This window comes from Gopherus evgoodei, unplaced genomic scaffold (assembly GCF_007399415.2).
Source record: "Gopherus evgoodei ecotype Sinaloan lineage unplaced genomic scaffold, rGopEvg1_v1.p scaffold_31_arrow_ctg1, whole genome shotgun sequence".
In the NCBI taxonomy this organism is placed as follows: Eukaryota; Metazoa; Chordata; order Testudines; family Testudinidae; genus Gopherus; species Gopherus evgoodei.
In genome coordinates, this window is record NW_022059983.1 from 2,851,029 (window position 1) to 2,861,307 (window position 10,279).

Here is a 10,279-nt window from a genome sequence, read left to right on the forward strand (position 1 = left end):
GACAATCCCACACCTACAAGTACATGCGATGCCAAATGACAGCATCGAGGATGACAGCCGACTCCTATCCCAGCACCCACCTTGATGTAGCGTCCGTCACGCACGCAGCCGCATCTGTCCGTGGACGTGCACGTTTCCCCATTGAATGCATAGCCCGCGTCACACTGGCAGCCTTCAAAGCATTTTGCAGTGCATTGGGCAGGGGTGGACAAACCAGCACAGGTGAAATCACAGGATCTAGTGCACAGCTCATAATGGCTATTGGTTGGGCAGGTGAAAGCTGGAGAGACAGAAGCAAATGATAATGAGGGATGAAACACTGATTCCACCACGGACATAATTCTTAGAGAATAACAGAGCTAGGCAAAATGTTTAGGTGAGACAGAATTTTTGCTGAAAAATGCATTTTTCATTTGGGTCAAATTCAATGAATATTTTCAGCTGGAAAAAGCATATTGGGTTTTTCTAATAAGTAGTTAACATGGGTTGGTTTTTTTTCAACTTTTCATTTCAAAACTGAATTTTGTCTCCAAATTTGGCCAATTAAAAACAAAATCACACACACACACACACACACACACACACAAAAAGCCATACCAAAATGGTGGAGTTGAAACAAAAAATTTGACCAAAAATTGTTTCAAGTCAACCCAAAACATTTCAGTCAATTCAAAATTATTCATTTTCATCAAGTTTTCCAGTTAAAAGAAAATATTAGAAAAAAATGGTTTCAGTTCCAGGCAACCCAGGTTTTTGAGAGGGATTGTCCAGCTCAGGCGTTGAACAAAAGAATCTGTGAGTTGCTGCCTTGTGGTGATTGTTTGTTCTCTGGCTGAGTTGAAATCGAAACAGAAGGATTTTTATTTAATTTTCATTTTCAGGGTACTTTAAAGAAATCAGATTAAAATTCTAAAAGTTGTTTCAAATAAAAAAAAAATCAGATAGTTTCAGTTTTTCCAGATTATTTTTTCAACCAAACGAATTCAGCATATTTGACAGAAATTCTCCAAACCTTTCAGTCAATCTAAATATGCATTTTTGGTGGAAAAAAACGATTTATGTGAAAAATGTGATCGCGATGTGATAGTTTATATTTTCTGGTTTAGATCTCATTTCACCACGGGTAGAGTCATTTTTCTGAGTGCACACTGGAGGCTGGGTTTATATACTGTCTGGTACGCTGTCCACCACCCCTAATGGCACAGCCCCTCTAGCCCAGCGAGGGAGTACTGGGGCAAGCATTGGCTCACATGGAGGTGTGCTTTCTGTTAAATCATCCACACGGCAGCGCTTCCTAGCACTGCTCTAGGGCACTGGGGTCAGCACAGGCTCGAGAGGAGACTGTCTAGTACTGAGGCTATGTCTGCACTAGAGCAGCTACAGCGGCACAGCTACAGCCCTGCAGCTATACTCCATCCCACCCCCTGCAGCCTGCAACCAACCAGCTACTAACCCCTCATAACTGGTTTAGATTGGAGATCTGACAAGCAGAGAGATTGTGATCAGGGCTGACTTTAGGCCTATTCCACCAATTCCCCCAAATCAGGCCCCGCGTCTAAGAGGGCCCCGCGCCCAGTGAGAATCTCTTCCTTGGCTAGAGGCGCCTTTTTAATTTTTACTCAGCCAGCAGCACTCCGGGTCTTCAGCGGCACTTCGACAGTGGGTCCTTCAGTGCCACCGAAGACCTGGAGCAAGTGAAGGACCTGCCGCCAAAGTGGTGCTGAAGACTCAGAGCACTGCCCGGTGAGTACAAGCCCCATGTGGTTTTTTACATAGGTTTTGTTTTTTTTAAAGTCATCCCTGCCGAAGCCTCGCTGAAACTATTCGAATTGGGCCCCGCACTTCCTAAAGCCGGCCCTGATTGTGATACCACATCACTAATTGCAAATACAGCTGAAGATAAGAGCAGACTGTAGATCGTTCTGTAAACTTACGGCAGAAGGAGGTTGTTCTCCAGGCTCTGACTGTGGCTCCAGCTGCCTGGCACGCAGCAGTGTAGGCCTGGACACTCTGGCAGAGGATTTCTCTTGCTCCATTGGCAGCACACATGTCATAGAGACAATGGTTGAAATACTCGGTAGGGCTGACCAGTGAGTGACAGTATTTAAAGGGACCTGATGTCGCTCTGATCAACCCACAGGAGCTATCGACCTTGTATGGCGCTGTTTTAGCTGCATCACAGACCGGGCATCTTTCCCCACAGCCATTGGAGCATGTGGCACCATCAATGGGCACCTTCCAGGAGGCCCCAAACTCATCCGCGTTTTGGGCGCTCCTCCCACTGGGCAGCAGGAAGTCGTCGTTCTTGTCACCATTGAAGTTGCCGCACAAGCCGCACACGTGTCCCTTGTAGGAGCTGAGGATGGAGACTAGGACATAATAAGAGGTGTCGTAAAGGACTTTGAGGCCAGAGGCAGACTGGACAATGATGTTGTTCCCCTCCTGGTTGATCTGAAGTTTCCCATCGTGCATAGCCAGTGGGAGAGTGTAGAGCTCCTCGTCCACCTGTGCCAATGAGAGGGAAATTCACCTGTCACTTGTGTGGACTCAGCAGCTGTATCCTGGTTACTTACTTACACACACACACACACACACACACACACACACACACACACACACACACACACACACACACACACACCACTCTAAGCTACAATGAGAATAATCTCAAACGGGGACTTACCGTGACTTTCCACTTCCTTCCCCTCTCCATGGTGATGGTGTAACCATGAATGGAGACCGCCACCAGCCGTGCCACTGACACTTGCCCATTACCATAGCTCTCATTTTCTACCATCACAGAGAAGTTTGCCAGCCCAGCGTCACTGCTGCAGACTCTGGCTAAGCTGTAAGTGCAAGTGCCTTGGAAATCAAAGGCCCGTCCGTCAAAGGTCAGATAATGAGGGTCACCAGATGCTACACATTTGCCCCAGCCCATGGCGTGGCAGCCTAGGATTCCATTCTCCACCCTGCACTGCTCATTGGCTCCGCAGGAGGCCTCTCGGCACTTGATGATCCCGTTGTCTTGGCAATGGCACCGTTCCTGGCAGGAGGTGCTGGTGTAGAACTCCTCTCCCTTCCTGTAGTACCTGCCCTGGTGCACACAGCCACACTGCGCAATGCGGACGCACCGGTCTCCACTCAGGAGGAATCCGGCGTCGCAGAAACACCCTTCAGCACAGGGAGCGTCACAGCCATCCGGTGCCGAGAGGCCATGGCAGGTGGCAGGACAGCCGCTCCCACAGAGCTCGTAGTGGGAATTACGGGGGCAGGTGGGGCCTGCAGGAGAAGATCAGAGAGAACATGTAAATAGGGATGAGAGAAAGAAGAAATGCAAAGGTAAGTTGAAAGAAATCTCTCTCTATTCATATCACTTACAATAGGATTGTTCTGGGGGGTTCGGAGCCAGGAGTCCTGGGTTCTATTCCTAGCTCTGGGAGGAGGGCTGGGGGCTAGGAGTCAGGACTTCTGGGCTGTATCCCAGATGTGGAAGGGCAGTCAGGTCTAGAGGGTTAAAGCAGTGCAGACAAGGGCCAGAGTTCCTGAGTTTTCTTTCTGACACTTGGCAGGGCGTTTGGTCTAGTGGTATGAGCTGCAGACAAAGGGACGTGTTCAAGTTGCATTCCAAATTCTGGCAGTGGGCTGCTGTGTATTGTTTAGTGATGGAGGACTGGGAGCCAATACGCCTGGGTTCTGCCACTGGATTCTCATGCGACTTTGAGCAAATCACTTTAGTTCTCTCTGCCTCTGTTTTCCTGCACCCTGATAGGAAGGATGAACTGTGTTTGCAAAGTGTTTCCAACCCCCTGGGAGAAACCTGCTGGCAAGGGGACAGGATTACGTTACTACAGAATAAAGTTAAAGCAGAGACCAGGAGGTGACCCTTATTATCAGTGACACCGGAGGAAAACTACTGCAAGATGATAGCTCTATAGGGCCAGTGATACATGGCTGAGCCATTCTGAGCCCACCCTCTAGAAAGCGCTGCACATGCACACTATGCACACAAAGAGAAGTCAATTAGCAATACTTACTGCAGAATAAGGCTGATCTCCACTGTCCTATCTGGATGCCCCTGGCTTGGCAGGCTGTCACGTAGGCGCTGATTGCGCTGCAGAGAGCGTCACGGTGACCCTTGTACTGGCATGCGTCAAAGACGCAGTCGTCGAAGAAGGAGGCTGGGTTGATGATCTCATGGCACTCTCGGAATGGCCCGTCCCCTCTGGTGATGACCCCACAGTACCGATCTCCCTTATAGGGTTGTCTCTGAGCCTCACTGCAGACTGGGCAGTCCGTGGTGCAACTAGGCAAGCATCCAGGGACCTCCCCCACCTTCCAGCTCTCTGCGAACTGGACGGCGTTCGCTGCCCGGCTCCCATTCCTCATGGTCAGGTCGTCACTGGCAGTTTGGTTGTTGTCACCACACAGTCCGCAGAGGGCGCTGGCGTAGGTGTTGGGCACAGTGACCCGGACCAGGCTGCTCCCGTCGAAGGTCACTGTCAGAGCGAAGGCGGTCTTGATGAGGACTTGGGCTCCGCTGACATAGGCCTGTAGTTTCTCCTCATAGTAGAAAGGCAGGTCCATGAAGACTTCATCCACCTGGAACAGATGTGGCAAGACCAGGGCTTAATTTTGACTGAACGCTGCCAGGAGGGGGCAGAGCATGGGGACACAGGACTTGTGGATTCTATACCCAGCTCTGAGACAGTAATGATGTCTACAGGGGTAGAAGAGGGAGGGCTGGGAATCAGGACTCCTATGTTCTATTCGTGGTTCTTCAAGGGCAGTGAAATAGGTGAGATCAAGGGGGCTGGGAGTCAGAACTCTTGGGTTATACTCCTAGTTCTGGGAGGCGAGAGGAATCTAGGGCTGAGAGCAGCGTAGGACAGGTCCACAAAGATGCTATCCATCTGGAGCAGATGTGTCAGCGATGGTCAAGGTCTGAATTCCCAGTTACACTAAGACACTTTCACACCCCTTGATGGAGTAAATGCAATTTACTCCAACTCTACACTGTCAGAGCAGTGTAAAAGGCGTTAGTGCAACAGAATTCAGGGTCAAAGATCTTAGTGGAGGAAGCTTTTAGGGATGTTATTTAACAGGGCCAGCTGGTGTCAATCAAACATTGAAGTTAATGAGGCCAGATCCCCAGCTAAATGACTGAGTCAGCTGAATGTGCAGCAGTTACACTGGCATAATGGCACTTACTGGCGAGAGAAAATCCTGCAATATATATTCACAAAGAGGCACTTAGTTACTTCCCACACACCCACCACCAGCTCAGTGTACAATGGATGCAGATCTCATTTCTGAAAGGGGGAGAGAAATCAGAGGCAATGTATCAACAGCAAGAGTTCAGAGTAGCAGCCGTGTTAGTCTGTATCCACAAAAGAACAAGAGTACATTGGCCAAATCGGACAGTCTCTATGCAAAGGAATAAATGGCAACAAATCTGACATCAGGAATCATAACATTCAAAAACCAGTAGGAGAACACTTCAACCTCTCTGGTCACTCAGTAACAGACTGAAAGGTGGCAATTTTGCAATAGAAAAGCTTTAAAAACAGACTCCAATGAGAAACTGCTGGACTTAAATTAGTATGCAACTTAGATACCATCAATTTAGACTTAAATAGAGACTGGGAATGGCTGAGCCATTACACACATTGAATCTATTTCTCCATGTTAAGTATCCTCACACCTTCTTGTCAAACTGTCTGAAATGGACTATCTTGATTATCACTACAAAAGTTTTTTCTCTTAATTAATTAGCCTCTTAGAGTTGGTAGGGTAACTCCCACCTTTTCATGTTCTCTGTATGTGTATATATATCTCGTTACGATATGTTCCATTCTATGCATCTGATGAAGTGAGCTGTAGCCCACATAATCTTATGCTCAAATAAATTTGTTAGTCTCTAAGGTGCCACAACTACTCCTGTTCTTTATCAACAGGAAGAGTTCCTGCTCACAGCTCCCTGAGTAGTCCTGTGGCTCTCCGTCCCTACCTTGATCTTGCGGGGATATTGCTGGCTGACCGTGATGTTTCTGTCGTACACCTCTAAGGTCACCGCTTTGGTGTAGGACACGGCCTTGCTGCCACGGTTGTTATTCTCCACCTTGATATTGAACGGGGTGAGTGTAGGGTCCTCGGAGCAGACCCCAGCCAGCTGGTAGATGCAGGTGCCCATGAAATCGTACTTTTTCCCATCAAAGGTGGTGTAGTGAGGGTCCCCAGACGCCGTGCAGGTGGAGTAGCTAATTGGGTAGCAGTCACGGACCCCGTTGATCACGGCACATCTCTCGCTAGCCTTGCAGCTGGTCTCCTGGCAAACCACCAGGCCCAGGCTGGGGTCACACCTGCACCGAGAGCGGCAGTTCTCATCGGCCCAGAACTCCTCACTGGGTTTGTAGTAGCGGCCATTGTAGTCACAGCCACAGCTCCCCACGGAGACACACTGGCCGGCACTCAGGACGTAACCGTTGTCACACTGGCAGGTCTCCACGCAGGGCTCCTGGCAGGAGGAGTTGGCAATTTGGTCGGAGCAGCTGGCTGGGCAGGCGTTCCCACAGGCCTCATAGTGGCTGTTCTCAGGGCAGATTGGGACTGGGAGGGAGTCAAAGAGGGGGAGACTTAACAACACAGGAAATGAACTACAAACACCTGCTTAGATGCAGCAAGAGACAGAGACAAACTCTAATGTGCAATCAGCGTCCTCTATATCACAGGCCCGATGTACAAGCAGCCACATTAAGGCCACTTCTGGAGCACAGCACGGGGAAGAACCCAGTTAGGGAAGGGTGTTTGCTAGCTGGGAGAGCAGGGAAATGCTCTCTTCTTATAGAAAATCAAAGATCTGCAAAGTGTATGCAGAGCAGACTAGCCCTCACTTGTCAAGGCCTCCTCTGGAAGCCCCACCCACGCAAGACGGCCTAGGACTCAGCACAGGCACCCTGGAAGTGGAAAGGCTAAGGAGATCCTACTGGCGTGTGCACCTATATTTCCAGGTAGGATTTCAGATGGGTCTCATCTTTCCATCGCTTTCTGATTCATCCCTCTCTTCCATCCAGTCCACCCACCAAAGCCATCCCTCTCCTCCGTTCATCAGTTACATCCCTCTTACACAATGTTGACCACCCCTTATTTGAAGTGAGGAAGTGAGATTTTCTTTACTTTAGATTGTAATTAAATTTTCATTGCCTCCATCTAATTGATGTGTACATCCAGGAGTATCTATAGCTGTCTAATCTATAACCTAATCCATTTAATTTTCCACCCATCTCAGCATCTAATCTACCAATCTTTACCTCTAATTGACTTTATCTCCCCATGCACCTAATCCATCTACCCATCCATTAAAGCTCCTTCTCTCTCTATCCATTTTATTCACTTATCCTCAATTGAATCTATTTAATCTCCCAATGCATCTAATCCATCCTCTTAACAATATATTGAGTCTCTCTCTTTTTCTAATCTAATCTAGGAAAGCCATGTGTCCATCCACTCTCAATCTAGCTAGTATATTATAGGGATTCCTCAGGCCCATATCTCCATGGCGTCTGGTTGCCAAGGTGCAGTACAGAGGCCTGATGTCTGTCCTGATGCTCAGCCCACTGGCCATCTCCCCAAGCAGCAGAGTAAGTCTCGTCTAACTGCTGCTTTTGTCAATAAAGAAACCAAAGCACAGAGCTCACCACAGCCGGATGGCGTCCTCCAGTCATAGACAGTGATGCCCTGTTTCTTGCAGATGGCTGCGTAGGCCTCCAGCGCCTGGCACAGGATGTTCTTGGCTCCTCCGTTCAGACACACATCATAGATGCAGCTGTCAAAAATGTCCTCAGGGTTCACTTTGGAGTGACACTCTCTGAAGGGCCCTCCTGGTGCTTTGCTGATCAAACCACAGTATTCGTCGCCCCTATAGATCATCTGCTTGCTCTCATCACACGTTGGGCAATTCCCTTTGCAAACATCCCAACAGAAGGGGTCCCGGTCATTGACTTTCCAGCTCCTGGCCCATTCCACAATGGAGGAGACTCTGGTACCGTTGGGTGACGTCATGTCATCTCCACGGTTTTGGTTGAAGTTCCCACATAGGCCGCCCATGGCCCCATAATAGCTGCTGGGGAGGGTGATGATCAGGTGCCAATTCCAGTCATACGACACCTGCAGACCAAAGTCTGTCTGCAGGATAGCATTGAGACCACTCTGGTAGAGCTTGATTTTACCGTCTTCAAGGGTCACTGGCAAGCTGGTGCTCACGTCATTGATCTAGAGATAGGAGGAAAACACCAATGGTTATTTCTCTTTTCATCTCACCTATTACAAGAGTTCTGCTCCTCTGGGACAATAAAGATTAGAAAGCCCAGAATTAAGCACTTGAGTCCTCAGGGATAAAATGTTCTTTGTCCAGGGATCTGGCAGTGGAATGAATTCCCAGTGCAGATTAGATAAATCCAGAGTCTCACCAACCTTAGGAAATGCTGGAAGACCCTCCCCTTTAATAAAGCTTCTCCACCATAACGACAATGATACTCACAGCTTGAAACCCGCATAATTCACCACAAAATCCTACATCAAGCAGAGATTTCTCTACCCCAAAAAGAGGAGAAAAGACAGAAACTCCATGGATTTGACCAGGGAGTTTACTCATGTCAAAATATGTTACGTAGAGGATGGCTGGATACTATGGTGATGGGCGACAGTACAAAACCAAAGAGAGAGAGACAGATTAGATAGATAGATAGATATGTATGGGGACGGGTGGATGGATAGATGGAGAAAAAGCAGATGTGTCTGGTGATTGATTGAGAAATGGATTGATGTGTATGGGTTGGATGGAGAGAAAGAGAGATGTGTGTGGGTACAAACAGAGGGAGGGATAGATGTGTATCCTGACAGATGGATAGACAGATTGGTCCTGGGATTGATGCATATGTATGGGGAAGGATAGATAGACAGATAGATAGATGTGTATGGGCATAGGAGTACAGATAGGGAGATATTTTTATTCTAAATGTAACCTTTCTGATCATTTTTGCACTTTGTACTCACTCTGATTTTCCCAACTTCCCTCTTGTGGATGGAGATGTTGTACCCGTAGACGGAGATGTTAGTCAGGCGCACGTAGGAGACAGCCTGGTTGCCACCCCTGTTGTCGTTCTTCTCATCGATGGTGAAGGGCACCAGGGTGGGGTCGGTCCCGCTGTACTTGGCCAGAGTGTAGGTGCAGGTGCCCTGGAAGTTGAAGTTCAGCCCGTCGAAAGTGTGATAGTGCGGGTCCCCCCAGCCCCAGCAGGTTCCAATGAAGTTGGGAACACACTTTGCACGGCCGTTCTCGATCTTGCACGTCTCCTTGACCCGACATGTCAGGTCTTTGCAGGGATCTGAAAGGAGAGAAATCCCAGCAGTCCATGAGTGAGGGTTAGGGGGCAGGGGAGCTCGGTTCAGCACAGGCCCAGTTACCCACCAGAACCCGCTGACCCACCAAAGCCATTCGGAAGATTGGGCCATCCAGAGAGGAGTCAATGAGAGACAATTTCCTACAGGCCAGAGACCAAGTCCACATATCTCGGCTCACTGGATGATGAAGAAGAAATTTCTTCGGCTTCCGTAGAAGCTCTGCCCGAGTGAGATTAAGTCAATAGATAGTGTAAGGACCTCAACATTTAACCAAAGTGGCAGGCCTGGAGGATACTTTTCTTTACCTCTTGACGGTGATGCGCCTGGTCCAAAGCCCAGGAGAGAATCAATGACTTGATTTGACATATCCTGCCTCCCAGCCCATCAGCTCTAACCCAGAGAACCTACTATGTAACCTGGGAGGAGCAGGGGTAGAGCAGTGAATAGAACCCAGGTGTTCTGGATCACAGACCCCTGCTCTAACCACTAGACCGTACTCTCTTCCTAGATCTAAGGATGGAAACTCTACTCTGTGCCTGCTCCTCAACTGTTCTGACTCCATTGAGTCTGCTCTAGTGGCTCTGTCTCTACGTTCACCTCTCCTCTTGTTTAACCCTTGCACTCTCTTTCACCTATGTTGATGCATTGCATGACTCCATCTCTGATCTGACAGGTTTCATCGCTGGAGCAGCTGTGAGCTTCACAGGTCATCCCTTGGGCAGGAATGCAGGTGCAGTTTTGCTGGCAATTGTTGGTCAGAACCATCTCATTAGGCTGTTTGACAAAAGAGAAAATAACACAATGTAGCCTGGGGAAATGTAGTTTTTCAGTGCAGAGATGTTCAGTTACGTGGAGGCCATATCTGGAACTAGAATGGAGC